Source organism: Gymnoscopelus braueri (assembly GCF_963280865.1).
Source record: "Gymnoscopelus braueri genome assembly, chromosome: 22".
NCBI classification, from domain to species: domain Eukaryota; kingdom Metazoa; phylum Chordata; class Actinopteri; order Myctophiformes; family Myctophidae; genus Gymnoscopelus; species Gymnoscopelus braueri.
The window spans coordinates 2,189,843-2,211,205 of NC_137624.1; the positions used below are offsets into that span (position 1 = coordinate 2,189,843).

Genomic DNA, 21,363 nt, shown 5'->3' on the forward strand with positions numbered 1-21,363 from the left:
CTAACCTGTTTTATTAAAAATGTTATAAAATTAACTAAAACGAATAAAAATTTAACAAAAACGAAGCATTATCACAAAATAAAAGACTAAACTAGCAAACCCACTTTAAAATCTAATTAAAACTAAAATTGAAATTGAAAAACGAAGTCAAAACGAAATAAAAATAAAACCAGACGATACACAAACGAGAACAAAGCAGCACATTTATGATCTGCAATATGAACCACCATAACAGTACAGTATTTCTTTGCTAGAGGCAGATACCTCCAGGCTAGATGACACAGATTGCACAGTTGATGGTATAAAGTTATCTCAGTGACTGTGAAAATATAAGTTGTGGGTTCTGTTGTGGGTTCTGGTTGGCACGGTTTCAACTTGGGAGAAATGAAAGAAATTGAAAGACATAGAAAGTTATGCATAGTTCACCCCCCCCCCCCCCCCCCCCCCCCCCGGGTTTCAACTTCAGAGAAATGAAAGTTAAGAAATTGAAAGACATAGAAAGTTATGCATAGTTCACCCCCCCCCCCCCGGTTTCAACTTCAGAGAAATGAAAGTTAAGAAATTGAAAGAAATAGACAGTTATGCATAGTTCATCCCCCTCCCACACACACACACACACACACACACACACACACACACACACACACACACACACACACACACACACACACACACACCACCACCCAGACACCACACCCCCTTCGCAGACCTATTAAAAGCTGTATCGTTGCCCAAATTTTCGTTTGAACAACAAAATGTGTCTACGCATACTGATCCTTGGGGTTCTGATTTTCCCAAGAGGTAAGTCTTTAGATCTATCTATGTATTTATTTATTTATTTATTTATGTGTTTATTATTTATCTCACCCACATTTTGTTCGCCATCTCCTCAAACAGCCTTCGCAGCACAATATAAGTATTTATATAACTGTTTAGAAAACCGTGCTCTCACTACACAGTAGCAATTATACCACAATGTAGAAATACTAAGTAAAAGGCCTGTGTTCAAAATGTTACTTGAGTAAAAGTACAAAAGTGTTGGCATCAAAATATACTTAAAGTACAAAAAGTAAAAGTACTAAAATGTTGAAAATAGCAGATCGCCTATTTTCAAATAGCCTACCGTATGTATAAAATAGGGCTAAAGTGGTTAATGTATGTTTTATGATATAATAGGCCAATTTATATCTGCAGACTCAGTAACTAGTAGTAACTCATTTAAGTACAGTACTTGAGTACATGTACTTACCTACTTAGTTACTTTCCACCTCTGTTGTCTCTACCATGTTGTAGCCTCTGCCTTGAAATGTTACGTGAGCATCCATCCGGGGGGACCCATGGGAACGTCCACTGAAACCCAGCAAGACTGTCCTGCATTCAAGCAATGCGGCGCGGCAACAATCCGGACATATATGGGTATGTGATAGAGGTATTAACCTCTGTATTTCATTCTTGTGAGGCTAAGAAAGCCAGTGGTGGAAAAAGTACTCAAATTCTTTACTTAAGTAAAAGTATCAATACTGCAATTTAGAAATACTCTGTTACAAGTAAAAGTAACAGTACTCTGTTACAAGAGTTAAAAATGTACTTGAGTAAAAGTACAAAAGTATTGGTATCAAAATGTACTTAAAGTACCAAAAGTAAAAGTATTAAAATGTTTGAAAATAGCAGATCTACAAGCTCACAACGCGTCGCAATGCGACGCATTGTGAGCTTGTAGATCGGCTAAAATATTATTATATCTATTATATATTGTTATATCTGAAAAGTGACTAGTAACTAAAGTTTTCAATTAATTGTAGTGGAGTAAAAGTACAATATTTGCCTCTGAGATGTAGTGGAATAGAAGTAAAATAATTGGAAATTGGAAATACTCAAGTAAAGTACAAATACCTCTAAATTGTACTTAAGTACAGTACTTAAGTAAATGTACTTAGTTACTTTCCACCACTGAAGAAAGCTCTGCCACTTTCTAGTATGCTTCAGGGGTCTTCAACGTTTTTCAGGCCAAGGGACCCCCTAGCTGAGAGAGAGAGCGAGAAATGAAGCAGCCCCCCCCCCACTACATATTGTTTACATTTGTGTTTGTTAAGGAATTCTGAATATCTAAAGTGAGTTGTGTGTATTTCATCTAGAGAACTCTAACTTATGTAGCCTATGCTTATGTCCTTCTAACCACAGCTGGTGTGTAGTTATGTTGGAAAATGTATTCCTAAATGACCTGCTCCTTTGACCTGTAACCTATAGGGACCTAGAGTTACTACTACTGCTGTCTTTTAGCTAAATTGGGTTAAACACAGTTCAGTTGGTCTACATTTTATGACTCTGTAGGAATAATCAGAATCAGAAGTATCAGAATCAGCTTTATTGTCACATCACAGGTTTACAGAAGTGAAATAAGTTCCTATCACACAAAGATTTGCCCCCCCCCCCCTGTAGTAACTCTGAGGACCCCCTGGGGGTCCCAGATCTCCCTGTTGATGAAGACTTTATTTTGGCTGAGGCAAATATCTTGTTTTGTTTTCAGGTGGCACGAACGTGGATGTTAAAATGAAGCTGTGCATGGCATCTGCTGAGTGTGGTGTTAGTGGCTCCATGGACGTCGGACTCTTTTAGGACACTTGCACGCAGCGAGTGCTGCTCCACTGCCCTCTGTAATGTCCAGCACCCCACACGTAAGTAGCCTATAGCATCTGATCTGTACTGTCTTCTAATCCAGTGGTTCTCAAACATTTTTGTGTCAAAGACCCCCAAACTGATACGTATTTGGTCAAATTTACTCCACTACAAGTAAAAGTAGCTCAGTCAAAATGTTACTCAAGTAAGAGTAAAAAAGTAATTGCTTTTAAATATACTTAAGAATTCAAAAGTACATGCTTTTAAAAATACTTAAAGTACAAGTAAAAGTAAAAGTCCTTTGAAGTCCTCGACTACCTCGATATCTTTTTTAGTTTTTGTCGCATTCCTAAGCCAATAATTTGATGGTGTTAGGATCAACACGCTCAAATAAGACATTGTGAAGACCGACTTTTCCTCTAAGAGGAGTTTGCATAACTTTCATTTGTGTGTAGGCCAACTGTAATAAACTTGTCGTTTAACCTATTAAAACCTGAGGCCGATTCTACAAATACCTTCTAAATCAGTAGTTCTCAAACTCGTGCCAGGGACCCCAAACATTTATTTGGTCGCGGACCCCCCCCCCCCCCACCCCCATCTGAAAATGTTTCACTTTCAAGATTTTTCAAAAATGTTCTAAAATAGCAGATGTACAAGCTCGCAGCGTGGTATCGTTTGAATATGTGCATGTTATTTTGTTGTACTTGAGGTTCAAAGGTTGAAGAAATCAATCAACAATTTTCCAAAATGTAAAACTTACAGCTCCTGCCACCAGCCATTCTCCTAGTCCCAATGGTAAGACGTGCTTCACTTGCAAAAACAACGACTGCTCCGACATTCTACCATGTTCCGGGGACGAGGACCGTTGCATGTCATCAAGAGGTAATACGTCTATGGCAGGTGTCTTCAACGTTTTTCAGGCCAAGGACCCCCTTAGTTGAGAGAGAGATGAAGCAGGGACCCACCACTACATATACTGTATAAACTGCGTTGCAGATTAAGCTTTTTCATAGACTTGTTTGACAGCACATCATCAGCGTTGTCAGTATTTTATCTACACATCATCTTGTCTATTAATATGTTGGATTCATGTCAGAATGAATCATGAATGAATTTTCTGTCATTCAACCATTTGAACCCTCAATACTTAGTAAAATGTACCTTTGGCTTTGTACTTGGTCGGCTCTTTTTTCCATATACATCAAACCAATTTCCCGAAATATAGCTGATCTACAAGCTCTACAACAAGCTTGTAGATCGGCTAGGGTTAAAGTGGTTCATGTAAAAAAATTGTATGTTATATAGGCTACATACAAACATTTGGCGCCCCTCCCTGTAAAACTCCTAGGGGTCCCGGACCCCCTGTTGAAGACCCATGGTTTATGGCAGGGGTGGGCAACTTTGATGATGGAGAGGACCACTATTTCCACACTCACTCCAGAGGGCCACATTGCATATACTGTCTCCCCGTATTTTAACTTTATTCGCCATTCTATGTCACACAAAAGTAGCAAAAGCCGATCTACAAGCTCAAAACGTGACGCAGCGCGACGCGTTTTAAGCTTGTAGATCTGCTATTTTTGCTATTTTTGAATTGGAATCCAGAATGTTTTTTTTCCTATTTTTGAATTGGAATCCTGAAAAGTAACATTTTTATTTAATTTCAAATGCATTTAGTTATACTTAATATAACTAACTTCTATAATAGAATTGTAATACTAGTCATTAAGCTACTAATGTAGACTGAAGTAATTAAAGCGGGTCATGTTTGCATGTTTGGAATTGTAACAGCTGAAATCAATTATATATCAGTATTCTGATATTAACCTGCGGGCCGCATGTAGCCGCCATGGCCCCCGGGCCGCCAGTTGCCCATGTATGGTCTATGGTTTCAGTCCACAGCCTCTCCTGTTCACCCAAATATTTCTTAGTTCTTCAACTCAGAAGAGCATGACAAGAAGTTGCCTAGACTTGGAGCATTTAAGCACAGACAGTAACATGTCTTATTTCTGTTCACAGTGAGAGTCGGAGCCGACGAGATGATCATGAAGGGCTGCGCCTCCAAGAGCCTGTGTGTGACATCGGATCTTGACACTCACATGCAGACTCTGAGTCCAGGCATGTCAGGTCAAGCGAGCTGCTGTGAGGGTGACTTGTGCAACGACGCTACAAGCGCTGCTGTTAGCCTCGTATTGCTCCTGGTAGCGCCAGTGGTCTCTGTCGCTCTGTTCAACTGAAAGGAGGCCTCACTGCTTCAGTTTGCTACTTATCTCTACTATGATCTCTTACTGCTACAGGTACAGATCGGTGTTAACCCATTCAATCCCTGAACGCATCAATGTCATTTTTTTATTTATTTGGCTATTCAAAAATAGCAGATATACAAGCTCATTGCGCAGCACCGAGTTGCCGCGCTATGAGCTTGTAGCTATCTTTTTTTAATCGTGAATTTTTAAATCTTTGAATATATATATTTTTTAAAGCAAACATTTGTAACTCAAATCTTTGCTTCTGGAAAAAAATATTTTACAAATAAAAAATATATGTTCCAAGATAAGCAAAAAGTTTCAAGATTTAAAAAAAATAGCAGATCTACAAGCCCATAGCATAGTGCGGCCCATCGATGCAGCGCTATGGGCTTGTAGATAAAGGAATCTTAAAATGACACAGATGCTGCGTTCCCGGATTGAATGGGTTAATGTTGTTGGCTGTCGGCTTTTAAAAGCTTGTTGACTATCTTTTTTCACTGGCAAAAATGTAATAAATGACTAAATATAACTGAGAATTTCGTCAACAAATAAAAACTAGACTAAAAACTTCTAGGGAACTAGTGGAGAGGAGATTCAGCTTGAACTAAGACAAGTCAGTCTACGAAAATAGCCGGTCTACAAGCTTGTAGATCGGCTATTTTCAGCACACAGCTACAGTAAGTGTAAATCAGGCATCATGACCAAAATACATTTTAGTTGACTAAATCAACTGTAGATTTAGTCGACTAAAACTATAGACTAAAACTAAAACATTTCAGATGACTAAAACTGCATCACGATTTGCTGTAAAAATTAACACTGGTCCAGATGACAGTGCTTTGCAATAGGGCAGGCCGAAAGGCATGGGGTCCTTGCTTCGCAACACAATAACTTTGGTTACAAAATTATTATTCTTGTCTTCTTTTTTGTTTAGTAGGCTAGCTGTTATCTCAGCTTTAATGTGACATGTAGCCTAATGTCCATCCAAATTGCTACTTTGCTGTTTAGAAGCATTCAGAAGTTCTGAGGTGTTGTTATTTGCTAAGTATTATTAAGCCCTGTTGGCTCAGTTGGTTTATTTTTGTAGCCTATATTATATATTTTTTTGTATTTGGGGATACAAACATGCATGCTATTTTTGAATGTAAAAAAACATTTTCAAACTACCAAACATTTTTTATTTTATTGAAGACAAATAATTAATGAAACAAAGCAAATCAACTACTTGATCTGTGTGTGTGTGTGTGTGTGTGTGTGTGTGTGTGTGTGTGTGTGTGTGTGTGTGCGTGTGTGTGTGTGTGTGTGTGCGTGTGCGTGTGTGTGTGTGTGTTTATGCAATGGGGTGGATAGGTGGGATGTGCGTTTGTTTTTAAAATTACAAGATTGATTTCTGGCTGTGATAAAGTACTGTTATTGACAGGGAGAAAGAAACCGGATCTGTTACACATAAAGCAACATGTTAAAGGTAAAGAATGTATGATGAAAGAGAAGTTGGTGAAGAAATAAATAATAACATGAAATTGGCCTCTCTTTTGTTGTTGTCGCAACAAATGAGAATATTCTTGAGAACACCTGGAGACATAGGCAGTGCATTTATTCTCTGCCTCTGGACCATTATATCTTTATTCATTTGCTAGTGGCAGAACTATCTTAACCCATTTAGACCTGGAACGCATCTGTGTCACTTTAGATTTCTTTGGCTATTCAAAAATAGCAGATATACAAGCTCCGCGCTATGAGCTTGTAGATCTGCTATTTTTGAAAAATCTTGAAACATTTTATTTATTTTATTTTTTTATTATTATTTCTTTACCAGTAAAGCAACCTTTTATAGACTGTGAATGTGGATGTGGTTGAACTTGACACTTGCCGATACTCGTGCATAACACACTGATGCTCTTCAACACTAATGTCTATGTCACGAACAGTATATAACAGCTACCATGCTCATGCAACTTCTTTCTAAATTTTCTTTCTTTCTTTCTCTTACTGGAAGCAATCAAAACGATGGAGCTTGCACAAAAACAAATTTCACCCACTGTTTTACAGTGATGTGACAATAGAGATGATTCTGATTATGACATTGCACACAGGCAGTGGTGTAAAGTAACTAAGTACATTTACTCAAGTACTGTACTTACATTTTGGGGTATTCTTTTTATTTTACTTGAGTATTTCTAATTGTCAGTACTTTTACTTCTACTCCACTACATCTCAGAGGCAAATATTGTACTTTTACTCCACTACAATTATTTGAAAACTTTAGTTTACTAGTTACTTTGCAGATATAAATGATTACAAAATAAAACATGCAGTACATTTTAGTACTTTTACTTTTGGTACTTTACGTACATTTTGATACCAATACTTTTGTACTTTTACTCAAGATTTTTTTTTAATCTGGACTTTTACTTGTAACAGAGTACTTCAGTATTTACTTAAGTAAAACATTTGAGTACTTTTTCCACCACTGCACACAGGGCCATATCTATACACAGAGGCATTCTAGGCGCATACCTGAGGCCCGCCACTAGAGGGTGTCCAGACAGAAAAACATAAATTGCCAATAAACAGACAGTGTACACGTAATTCAAATGTGCAAATATTATGGTATGATCAATGTCCTTTGTCCAGTGTCGCTCTGTGACAAATTCAAACCCTTGTCCACAGACAAGGAGTTGGTTTGGGCCAATTGACCCCAATCAGTGGTTGGCTACAGGTGTGCTTCCTTGGAACCAGACATGACTCTTTTTGTTTCTACCCGACAACAACTATATTATTAAATTAAGTGTTTGTTGAGGTTACAGCTTCCCAGCTTCTTTCTGTACATCCATTAGGCCCAGGGCTGCAACAGTTAATTGAACTAATTTAGGCATATCATTGTAGGTGAAGAGTTACAAAAACATTCAAAAGCTTTCAAAGATAAAATAGATATATATAATAATATTTTAACTATTTTTGCACAACACTGTTGTACGGTGAAGTACAAAATAGGGTTCATGTGGTTAATCGATTCATTGATAATATATGTTTTAATATAATAAAAAATCACACCCTGTGTGAAGTGGGCGGTGTCTTGCTAGCTAATCACAATACTGAATGGAGTCAACCAATCATGTACAAAAGATAAATACATTTATTGAAACACTCTTTATGATGGACGAAACCATAACTTGAAAAAAACAAATTTTTGTTTTTTTTCAAGTTATGGTTTCTTATATAGGGCTATGCACATGTGTCATGTGACACTGGCCAATCACAGTCCTGAATAGACTGTGATTGGCCAATCACAGCGCAGGATAATTGTACAAATTTCCTGGGCCCAGATCACAGCGCAGGAAAATGTACATTTTTCCAAATCTCACTTATAGGGGCGGTTTCACCGCCCAAAAATACATCTCTCCTGCTCTTCAATAAACTAAAATTTCATTTTCATGTGGGTTGCCAATTTTAGCCAATCAGGAAAGAGTATCCATTAAGGTTCTATTTTATAGTGTTCCAGTTCAAATTTTGTCTGCTCATTAATTCACTTCCAATTTCACTCGTTTAATCTGTATTCTGTTTCTGTGAGTTCTCTCTCCTGATTGGATACATTTGGTATCCTGACCTGAAAATGCATTTTCTTTTGAGCTGGACAGACAGGGAGACTCCTGTTACAGAACAAACACACATTTTTGTTAATGAATAGTATGAGTATTTTAATACAATATAACTTATACAATTGGGACTGGTTGTATGTTGTCTCCCTGCTCTTCCATTGAGACATTTTGATTGTGTCAGGAAGCAAGCAGGCAGGCTCTAATAGCTCAATGGACAACAAGGATTATGAAGGACAAACACCATCCTAGTAACGAAACGTTTGTGATGATGTGAAATGGGAAACACCTGAGATGCCTCACAGCCAAGGGCTCAAGGCTTAGCCAAAATACAATTACCGGCAGCAATCAGAGCAAAAAAAAAAAATCTAGTAAAGCAAGGCAAGGCAAGGCAATTTTATTTGTATCGCACAAGGGTCTTCAATGTTTTTCAGCCCAAGGACCCCTTAGCTGAGAGAGAGATGAAGCAGGGACCCCCCACTACATATAGTAAAACATAATGTGTTGCAGATTAAACTTTTTCATAGATTTCATAGACTTGTTTGACAGCACTATCATCAATGTTGTACAAATTAATGTTTTTTTGTTAGTTTTTCATATATTTGCTTCTCTGTTAATTCATGTTAATGTGTAATTTTCAGACATTTAATCAACAATACTAATCTTGACCATTGGCTCTGTACTTGGTTAGCTCTTCTTTCCCTCTACACCCAACGTCGCTGCAAGGCGTTGTGAGCTTGTAGATCTGCTATTTTTGGCTAGTGTTCCCCTCACTCTCCTCAGAATCCTATCACACAAAGATTTGGATTGGAGGACACCCTGTAGTAACTCTGACGACCCCCTAGGGGTCACGGACCCCCTGTTGAAGACCCCTGGTATAGCACATTTCAACAACAAGGCAATTCAATGTGTTTTACACAAAACATCAAGCAAAGGAAACACAATAATAAAATGACATAAGGATGGATAAATCAAAAGAAGTAAAATGTATAGATACAGTTACAGTGCAGAGGAGAGAAAAGAGAAAAAAAGGAAAAATAACTCAATCAAAAGCAGCGGCAAACAGAAATGTCTTTAGTCGTGTTTTAAAAGAAATAAGAGTGGCAGCAGATCTGCAGTTTTCTAGGAGTGTGTCGCAGATATTATGCAGGATGCCCATTTCAGAATCAAACATACTGTATATCACGTTATTGGACAATAATTACTGATCATTAACCACTTAAGCTTTATTTTATACTTCAAATATTTAAAAAAAAACATCTTGCAAACTTGCAAATCGGCTATTTTCGAATGTTTTTGATTAATTTGTATTAATAATTTGAATAACTATGAATAATCTAAAACTGCAAATCAACTAGTAACTAAAGCTGTCAAATAACTGCAGTGGAGTAAAACATGGCATGGTTTAGTTTTGCAGAATGGGTGTAGTGATATCAAAGGGCCACTAGGGGGAGCCAGGAGGCAACAATAGAGCAACATGTGAAAGATGAGTTGTATGGTATTCAGCAGAGACTGTCCAAACCATTTAAAACGCATGGCATTGTTCTGGTGACATACATGTGGAAAAAGTTCATGTGTGAGAACAAAGTGGTTGTGGTGTGTGTGCGTGCGTGCGTGTGTGCGTGCGTGCGTGCGTGCGCGTGTGTCGCTGTTAGACCCGGTGGATGGCCACTTGTGACGGCACTTGGTATGAACAGCCCATGTTCCAGCGCCATCTTTGCCTGCAGTTACCCATTGTCTGAAGTTATTATTATTAAGTTCATACTACTCACCTGACAAGGTTTATGATTGGCTGCACAAGAGACATGCTGGACCAAGCTGGCCCTCTTCAGGATATGAAAGTGAAGTTGTCAGCCAGCTTGATGTGATGAGTGTGAGAGATGAAGATGATCCATAGATATAAATCAGACAAATATGCACAATATTTACACCAATTATCTAAACAAGAATCATATGGAATCATGATGAAATGTTCAATATAACTGCCAACAATCGTATCAAACCTTGTCTTTTCTCTTGTTACTTGAGTGTTGTACTTCACACTATTATGTTTCTCTCTTGTAAGTGTATTCAAACCATGTTTAAATGTTGCTGATAATGTTTCTGTGAATTGTTCTTATCATCATCTTGTATATTGTGGTAGTAATACTAGTATAGATAATTGGTTGCCCCTCCTTGGTTAGGGTTTCCTGATTTGAGGACACACCCTAACCTGTGTCCTATACATGATGTTCACCTTGACTTGTGCTGTTCCCTGAAGAAGACCTCTGTTTAAGACAGGCAGCCTCTGTCGATAGCTTTAAAGCACAGCTCAAGACCTACTTCTTTACTCTTGCTTTTAGCTGATTCTTTGGTTGATTTTTTAAATCTCTGTGTTGTTACCCATGTCCTCACTGTATTGCCTGATTCACTGCCTTTTGCTATTATTTTAATGTTGTTTTATGCTTTTCTTTTTTTGCTTTATTGTTAAATTGGTTGTAACTGTAATTGTATTCTTGCTTTGTAAAGCACTTTGAGCTGCATTTCATGTCATGAAAGGTGCTATACAAATAAAAGTTTATTATTAAGGTCCAAACGTTGGTTTCATTGTAAAATAAATGTCTGCATCTTGGCTACGAGCTGTGCGACCTCTCTTCATTGTTATTATACCTTTGCACCGTGGTCAGCACCTCAGCACTACCGGTGGGAGCCCTTCCCATTATTCTGACCGTCTGTAAAGTGCAAATCCACAAAGATTCACGTCTTTTTTCAAGTCAACTTTTATCCAGGGAGTCACATTGAAGTTCTAGACCTCAGTGACACCTGGTTAAGATTAGACCAAAGACCAAAGCAGTATAAAAAAATCACACCCTGTGTGAAGGAAGCGGTGCCTTTGATGAGCTTATTTAATTGGGCTATATATGAACTAGAGAAACGATGTTAAATCCCTGTAAATTCATTTCAAGGCTACTGAACAGCGCCACTGGAAGCAAATCACACCCAGGTGTTAAAGTAATACTAGGTAACGTTTTCAACAAAACTAAAGTTAAATTGTATATCTTTTGCGAGTGGCAAAAGTTTCACAACACCCACTCCGTGAATTTCACCCCCGGAAGCCTTTTATTTATATATTTTCTATTGAAAGTGGACTGGGGGGACTTTCCCGGGGAAATGACGTTCCTGGCCAACGTCATGACGTCGTGGCCGACGTCCCCAGGAACTACCGCAACGGTTTCCTGTTTGGCCAGGAACTACCGCGGTAATAGCAAAAAGGAACCTCACGCTGATGTTAAGAGAATGTAGGATTTGAAGATCGAAAAAGAACAGAAAAAGAAAGCACAGCTCATGGTAACTAATGCTCCACTGGCTAAGAGAAACGATCCGTAGATAGTATAAAACAATTAAAAGATCGCTTTTTGAAACGCTTCCGGCTTCCGGTGAAAACGAATGGAATTCTGGGTAATCGAGGATTACGGAAATTGTATGCAGTGACGGTAGTGACCAGCAGAGGTTGCTAAAAATCGTTATTTGGGATTCTGCATTGTATAACTTTAAGTGGTTCAGGTATATAGCAGTAGGGGCAAATGTATTCCAAGGTGAGTGGCAAAAAGTGATCTGTCATAGCTGACAGGGTGGGTACCCAAAAGCAGACACAGAGACAGGGAAGTGGTGGCAAACAATTGTTGTCTTTAATTAATATTTTTGTGGTGTGGGTGCTAGTGTGAGGCCCGGTGGAGGCAGGGTACTGTTGTGACAGCCTTGACTCTTAATTGACAATGATTGACACCTGGCATAGGCAACCCCTCAGCTCATCATAGAGATCTTGCACCTGTGTGTGATTCATGGTGGGGAGTGTGGGGAGTTTTGTGTGTGCGTGTGTGTGTGTGTGCATGTGTTTGTGTGCATGTGTGTGTGTGCGCGCGTGCACGTGTGCAGGTCTGGCTCGCACGCTTGCTTGCTTGTGTGTGTGTGTGCACACGGTGCGCCTCGCAGGTCTGCATGTTACGCATGTGTGCGTGTGCGCACGCACGTACGCATGTGTGTGTGTGTGTGTGTGTGTGTGTGTGTGTGTGTGTGTGTGTGCGAGCACATGCAGTACTGGCTTGTGTGTGTGTGTGCATGTCTTTAAGTGGCACACGTGTTGCAACGGTGCGCCTTGCAGGACCGCATGTTACGTGTGTGTGTGTGTGTGTGTGTGTGTGTGTGTGTGTGTGTGCCGTGCGTGCGTGCGTGCGTGCGTGCGTGCGTGCGTGCGTGCGTGCTTGCGTGCGTATGTGCGTGCGTATGTGTGTGCGTGCGTATGTGTGTGTGTGTGTGTGTTGCATCTTTGCCCGGCTCAAACGGACGGACGGACGGACCCACACACACGGTCAAATGTAGTGCGGCTGGCACCGCTAAAAAGTACATAAACAAAGAAAATAAAACATAACCTTAAGTGATCCATCCAGTTTAAGTTGTACCTTTAAATCATTTCCAGGTGGTTTGAAATGTGATGTCTTAAAAGTTTTCTTATATGATTATTACACCTTAATCACATACCATTGTGACTCAGGTCTCTCTAATTCAGGAACCCCAAATTGATATGTATTTGTCTGCAGACCCCCATCTGAAAAATGTTTGCCAGGGATCCCCATAAGATTAGAGTTGTGTTAAACATTTTCAAATCTATTATTTTTCCCCCACAAAATTCTCAAACATTTTCAAAACTGTTCACTGTGGTTGTAGCCTGGTAAACCCCCTCCCTCCAGAAATCTCATTTGCAGGCTGTGAAACAAAATGTGTGTCGCAAGCTTCTTCCATTTGACAGAGTCAGGTTACTGTGGTTGAGCAGTGTAGTTTTAACACCTTTGTTTTCTTAGAAGCGACAAAGTGAAGGGACAAATGTGATGTAGGCTAGCCTGACATTGTGGTAAGCTAAGCCCTAACACACAAACACACGCACGCACGCACGCACGCACGCACACACACACACACACACACACACACACACACACACACACACACACACACACACACACACACACACACACACACACACACACACACACACACACACACACACACACACACACACCATTGTAGCAATTGTCATTATGAAATGTAGTGGAATAATTTATCATTTTTCTGCACTGTAGTGGCTCTGCTTTCACTGGTATTTTGCTTATTGGTTCTCTAATAGGTCTCGGTTCCCCAAACCTTTGGGAAAATTGTTAAATCAAGCAGTGTTGAGGCCAAAATCAACCACATAAAAAACAATTAGGTGCACGTTTCAGGCCATTTGGAGTCGATTGGAACGATTTAGTTTGAAGAGTTAGAAGATAAAAAAAAAATCCTAACATTAGCAATGTTGAGAGCTTCAGAGGATATTTGACTTCATTTTCACAAGGGCCAATGAATGACACAATTCTACCATTGAGAATAGTTTGGATTAAAGAGTAGACCTATACATGGTAAAATGAGCCAGGTACAGGAAATTATGTTTCACTGTACATGCAACATTTTGGGCTGGCTACTGTTGTATTAAGTGCATCAGTTGATGTTTTATTGACTAAGGCTCTATTAGTTAATGTCCGCAGTATAAACATCCTCTAAATTGATTGCCCAATTGCATCTCAAATACAAAGGTTAGAAAGTTAGAGACAATATTTAAGCATACCAAAATCCCCATAATAGTATGTGCTGATGGGTCTAAATTGCATGTCCCCACAAAACAAGTTTAGAGAGGTCAGCTCGAGGATCTTTAGTCAATAGCTCACACCCTGATTGTGCAATGTCAACTATTATTTCAGCACGAAACTCATATCGAAACTCAAGTTAAGCACATGTGGCACCTGAGCAAGAGGAAATAAAGTAAGAAATGGAAACCTAAGAAATGCAGCTGCTGTAGATATCATTCAGCCACTAGATATCACACTACACCGCGTGCGCGTGCACACACACACACACACACACACACACACACACACACACACACACACACACTCACACTCACACTCACACTCACACTCACACTCACACTCACACACACACTCACACTCACACTCACACACACACACACACACACACACACACACACACAGTATTACCAGTTCATGTGAGTGAGTTGAGACTCAGTCATGTCCAGCATAGGCGGATTATGAGACGATGGACCCATGGGCCTCACACAATTGACAATAACAGCATATACTGTAGGCTCTTTTAGTAGGTACCCCATTACAGGTCCAACACTGTCCTATATAATGCCCTGACACCATCCATTAAAGGATGTGTAACCCTGGTTTCTTTCAAAATTGGCCTGATAATCATCTATCAGGAGACCACAAGGGGAGGTAAATGTAAATTCCCATAGAAAGGAGGCGTCATTCACTGCCGCTGTTTTACCTTTTTCTCCTTTGTACATAAAGTGTTTGTAATTGTTGATGACATGTTTGTGTACTTTTTTTATGCTATGTTGATTAATTGAATACATAGGACCACAATGGCAACAAGTCCCAGGACTTTTTTGTGTTATCCTTTTGGCCTTAATGTCTTACTGTACCTCATGCATTTACATTTCTAACTAATTAAGCATTCAATCAATCAATAACCCACCTCCGCTTCTCTGATTAGAACAATCACCTCTTCACCTTACATCCTGGTGTAAGGTTGGACCCTCAACTAACCTTCGACAACCACATAAAGTCTCTGTAAATCCTCTTTGATCATGCAAACTTGACCGGATTCCTTCACACCACGACCCACAAAGAAGTCGGTCCATGCATTTATCTGTTAGGATGTATTTATTAATAATGTTTTCTCCCCTGTCCGTCTTGTGTCTATTTGTGCCTGTGTGTCTGTGAACAGCTAATCTCCGGCACCGTTGGACCGACCGGCGTGAAACTTTGCACTCACACTCCCAGTATAGGCCAAGGAAGAACCTTCCCCTAACTTTTTTCAAATCGGCCTCATGGTGGCGCTGTAACAGTTCGCTTCACGTTCAGATTTTTCGTATTCCATTCTGATTGGCTATGACTGACTTGCATATCTACTGTGTCGGGTAGAAACCTCATTTGTCCAAAACTATTACTTTTCAGGATTCAAATGCAAAAGTAGCAGATCTACAAGCTCAAAACGCACAGCTTGTGGATCTGCTACTTTTTTTGTGATCAAGTTTTTTTTGTTTTTTTTTTGTTCACATAGCTGGAGGATTGAACAAGCATGTCCTGCACAGTACAACTGTGCAGCTGATTCCAATATACATTTGAACTGCCCAACAAGGGGTTCTTATTTGTCCCTCCAGTTAAGAATTTCCCCTAGTCCCCACCCCCACCCTACCTGGCCCACAGGTTGAACAGACATAGACAGGGCAAAAGAAAAAACAAAAAAACGAGAAAAATAACATAAGCAAAGCAAATACAGATGCAAGACTGCATAAAAAGGGAAAGATAAAGGAAAAAGATAATAATCAGTTTTATGTATGATGTTAATAACATGATTTAAGTTTCTCCAGTGCTATGGCTAAGGTAACAAGCATGTTTTCTTTTGCCCCATTGGTTCGAGCTATAGAGAGTTCCAGGGAGATCATGTCCATTAGTGCGAGGATCCATTGTGAAGCTTCTATTTTATGGGGAGGTTTCCATCTTAGGACCAGCAGCTTTTTCGCAGCTGTCAGCCCCAAGAGTAGAAGTCTTCTTTGTGGCATTGTCAACCCGATCGCTGAATCATCATTCAACATTAAAATATTAGGTAAGAGGGGGATAGGAATTCCCATTACCTCAGAAAATACTTGTGAAACTCTGAACCAAAAATAATTCACATCTGGGCACTCCCACATCATGTGCATATATGTTCCTAATTTGTTGTTGTTGCATAGTATGCAAATGGGTGTTGTACAGAGCTGGAGTTGAAAACGTTTCCTTGGAGTCAAATAGAATCTATGGATACAATTGAAATTAAACTTTTGATAGTTATAATTTCGTGATGAGAGAGAGACATTTTCCCAAACTCTTTTCCAATTGAACGACTGCTGCCAATTTTTTAAGTCAACATTCCAGACGGTAGACACACCCATTGGCGGGCATGCATGTGGATTCTCTCAATTTCTTATACAAATAGGACACAATACCCTCACATTTAGGAACATTAGTTAAGTGGTTAAGGAGTGTATGTACAGGTAGAGCATTTTTCCACGGGACCCCCTGTGCTTGAATGACTGCCCTTAATTGTAAATAAAAAAAGAAAGAGAATGATGGTAAGCCATAACTGTTCTTGAGATCTTCAAATGATCTTAAACCCTCATTATTAAATATATCAGAAAGAGTATGGATGCCGCAGCTGGACCAAGATGGAAAGACCAAGGGTTTGCGCTCCAAGCACAATAACATATTTTTAAAGATTGGTGTATGTGTATGCCATCTGACATTCCACTTTCCAATTTTTTCGGCTTGCTGCCATATGTGAATAGAGTGAGATATGATAGGACCAAATTTTAACTGGCAGTATTTGTTGGACAAACCACTGAACAGAACTTCATTTAATTTATAAGGGGTAATTATACTTCGTTCCATCATAAGCCATGGGATATTCTCTTCTTGGGAAAACCATCTCTCAAGTGAGCGAATGGCAAAGGATATGTGATATAGCTCAAAGTTTGGTAATTCGAATCCACCTTTTTGTTTACTCTGGTAAAGAATTGTGTTTTTTTAACCTTGGTCGTTCCCCCTTCCAAATAAATGTTGTAACAAGGCCCTGTATCTGACTCCAATAACAGGGAGGGGTAGGTAATGGGAGCATACTGGAAATAAAATTAACCCTTGGTAATATGTTCATATTTATGATGGATATTCGACTGCTTAATGACAATTTTTGATTGAACCATCTGTCTAGGTCGTTGCAAACAGAGTGACGTAATGTTTTGTAATTGGCAGTGGCAATTCTGTCAATAGATGAAAAAATGTTTATTCCTAGGTATTTAAATGTAGAGACCTGAGGTATTTCTGACAGATAGATGCCTTACCTAGGGGTAAAAGAGCATTTCTTCAAATAAATTTTATAACCTGAAAAATTACTGTATGAAGAAAATATTTCCATAATCTGTGGTAAGTCACATGGTGCATTCCCTAGGTATAGTAAAATATCATCTGCATACATAGATATATGATTGACTGGGTCCGATTGATTCGAACCGTTCCCGAGTACGATTGGCCTCTCCCAGCTGGCCAGCATTCACATTGGCCAAGATTCTTCCGCACCAGAGTACACTTGCATATATAGGCTACCCCCCGATCATATAGGTGGCGGCATGCACATAGTGGTTCGCCAGTGGACACAGACGTCATCAACTATGCAACATTGTTTGTGCTGGTCGCGCATAAATATGCGAGCGGCGTTTTCCTAGGGAGTTGAAAGCAAGGGGGCGGGGTTGCGGGTGGGGAGAGAGTCAGCGCACTGAGCGCAGTGAGCGCACAGAAGTCAAGGCACAGACGGCTGTGTTGTTGACGGACAACGGATGCACGCTTATGAGAAACAACACAAATAAAACCTGGTGAAACACTTGCGTGCATTAGCGCAAGATGAGGATAAAGGAAACATTCAGTCTAAATGTCCAGTTTGCTAACCTTCACAACTACTACTACTTTTGTATTTGAAACTTTAAATTTCACTAAATATTATAAACTTTCACGACAGCCTAAGTACAAAAATATATAATTTATGAAAAGGCTACTATAGTATACAGTGAAGTCGGACTGAATGACTGAAACCTTGTATTGTGAATTGTACTTCCATGTACTGTTTCTCATGTCTTACTAAATAAAGTACATCAATCAATCAATCAAACGTCTTTTCTTTTTTTACTCTCTTGGTGTGGGGATTATCTGGCACATGTATGTATCTGTTATGAAAGAGAGATTGTATCATGAGTGAGTGAAACGGCTATAGTCCTTGGGAAACCATAAACCATAAACCTACGTAGGCCTACATCTAAATGAGTTGCCATATTTACTTACAAATTTCAAATTTGCCTTATAATCTATATATTTCTGGGATGCATAGTAGCTGAAACTCCACAAGATATACTATATATATATATATATATATATATACTTATGCCGGTAAGATCAAAATAATGGTCGTAAACTGCTTTGTGAATAGGGGTCACTACTCCTCCTGCGGAGAGCATCTCCGCTTCATCTACATGGGAAAAACCCATGCGCCATAAATTCAGGGAAGAAGTAGTTCAATGCCCCTTTGCCGTTACTTCACTGTCAGCCACTCAGCCTGCGGTCACAGCGGTCAGCTCTGCTCCAGTGTGTGTCGTGTTAAAATATGGATTCAATAGCATTATTGTTTGTATTACTTTGGAGACTATGCCAAGAGCGATCCTATCGCCCACCTTCCTACATGACCAGCTATGCCTTTGCAGTCCAGAGGCTGAGATCTGCGCGTAATGCGCGGATGCGCAGATTCCACAACAGACAGGCGGCGTTGAGAAATGCGTTTGTGTCAACTGTACTCGCTGACTACTACTCGCGCTCGTCACCAAGGTGAGAAACATACGAGTTGTTGACCAGAACGTTTATTTTAATTTCCACAATGCTTTAGAAAAAGGGTGCGTTCGGAAATACAGCACTGAGCGCACTGGCCAATACAAACTAATAGGCGAGTGCGCTCTGGTGCGCAATTTCCGAACGCACCCAAAGTGTGAAGTTATGTTATTTGTAATATCCCTTCAGATGTAACTTGGTGATATATTGTTGTGATAACCATCTGAATCATCAGCTACTGTACTTTCATTATTCTCAATTAAAATAAAAAAGTACTTGTACACTATTCAAAATAATATAAATAAGTATACTAAATGTACATATTTTAAGTAGTTTCCATTCTTCTTCAGTACAATGTGCGTTGAAGAGAGGTCTGGGGCATGGTGGCAGCTTGCATCCTGGGGAGATCAGCAGTGGCAAGCAAATTTCAGGATGAGGAGGGCCACCTTCATGCAGCTGTGTGACTTTCTTCGCCCACATCTGGAGAGAGATGCAACCCAGCTCAGAAGTCCAGTGTCTGTGGAAAAACGTGTGGCCATATGCCTCGTGAGACTGTCGACCAACACACTGCATAGACTAATCTCCCATTTATTTGGTGTTGGCATATCAACAGCCTGTGAAATCTGCAATGAGGTCATATCGGTAATTGTGGACACGTTATCACAAGATACATTTCAATACCCTCCGAACAAGAGTTCCACACAATAATTGATGGTTTCCGTGACCGTCATGGTTTCCCACATTGTAGAGGGGCTATTGATGGGACCCACATTGCCATGGTATCTCCACCAAACACCCCTGCAGACTACTATAACCGTAAGGGGTTTTATTCTGTCATAATCCAAGCTGTAGTCGACCATCGGCTCAGATTCTGGGACATAAATGTGGGATGGCCAGGTCGGATGCATGACGCTAGAGTTTTGGGAAATTCCAGTGTTTATGACAGGGGTCAGAGTGGCACACTGTTCCCCAATGTCACAGAGAGGATTGCAGGTGTAGATGTGCCAGTGGTGATGCTGGGTGATGCTGCCTACCCACTCCTCCCTTGGTTAATGAAACCATTCCCCCAAACATTTGGCCGTCTCAAGGGACGATGAAAAGTCTCATGAAAAGATACGACAGTAATTTCCAAAACATAAATGCCACCATCACAGCCTGCTGTGTACTTCACAATTTCTGTGAAGTACACAATGAGGCTTACGACGAAGAGGTGTTGGACCTTAGTGCAGAGTCTGCAGACACTGAGGATGAATTGCATCGCCCTTAGGCGAACACAGAGGCCAACGCCACAAGGGATGCCCTGTGCACTTCTTTTTCGCTATGAAGAAAAGTACAAGTACAGTTGACACAATCGCACTCCTTAACGCTGCCTGTCTGTTGTTTAATCTGCGCATCCGTGCATTACGCTCAGATCTCATCCTCTGAACTGCAAAGCCATAGCTGGTCATGTAGGAAGGTGGGCAATAGGATCGCTCTTGCCATAGTCTCCAAAGTAATAATAAGAGAAAGTTCACTTTTGGTTATTTAAAAAGAGTCTCCTTATTTTATGTATTAATTTATTAGCCCTACATTGGAGAAACGTTAACTTTAGAGCGTTCACTTTTGGTTATAATTTAAAAAGACTGTAGAGCAGTTTGTGTGCAGACTCACCTTTTTTTTTATTTATTTTTTATGATTTGTGTGTGTAAAGAAGAACTGTGGGGATGTGCATATCCTGCCTTTGTTCATATTTACAATAACATTTATATTTTCCAATGCAAGATCAGTGTGGTTATTTGCTCTAATGTAATATCAAAAATAGCAGATCAACAAGCACAATGTGTCGCATTGCGCCGCATTTTCAGCTTGTAGCCTGGCTATTTTTGATATTTTGTGTGACACTGTAGTATGACAATAGGGCATTCATTTATGAAAAAGCATTAAAAGTTGCAATATGGCGATACAGGGTTTCTTCCTAACAGCAAAGATATGTAGTGTTTCGAGAGAACCTCTTGTGATTCGACACTAATAAGATTTGATAAAAAACTTAGTATAGAAAAATACTGGTCAATGACCCTGTTTTATTCAAAACAGCCAAGTCAGCCAAAACAATCCTTCAGTCCTTCAATAAAATAAACATTTGATCAAAACATTGTAACAAATCATAACAAAATGTTCATGTGAAATATGTAGGCTGTTTACATTTCTTACTAATAAAGTATTGACTTTAGTATTGACAGTATTGACAGTATTGAAGGCACACATTTGAAGTAAAAGAAAAAGCCAACATAAGGACATGGTATACAGTACCAGATTTGTAAATGTAAACAACAACTCAATGTAAACAACTCACAACTCAAATGGGAGGTGGTTCTGACTGAGGGAGCAGTGCTTAGTGTGGCTGTACAGTCCCACTCGTGA

At 39.7% G+C, this 21,363-nt stretch overlaps 1 long non-coding RNA gene across 1 annotated transcript; it reads left to right on the plus strand.

Moving 5' to 3' along the window:
* The first annotated feature begins 680 nt into the window (after window positions 1-680).
* Window positions 681-2,669, plus strand: LOC308078074. Its single transcript, XR_013932491.1, has 3 exons — window positions 681-801; window positions 1,294-1,416; window positions 2,528-2,669. It is a non-coding gene; the product is annotated as an uncharacterized lncRNA (long non-coding RNA).
* The last annotated feature ends 18,694 nt before the right edge of the window (window positions 2,670-21,363 follow it).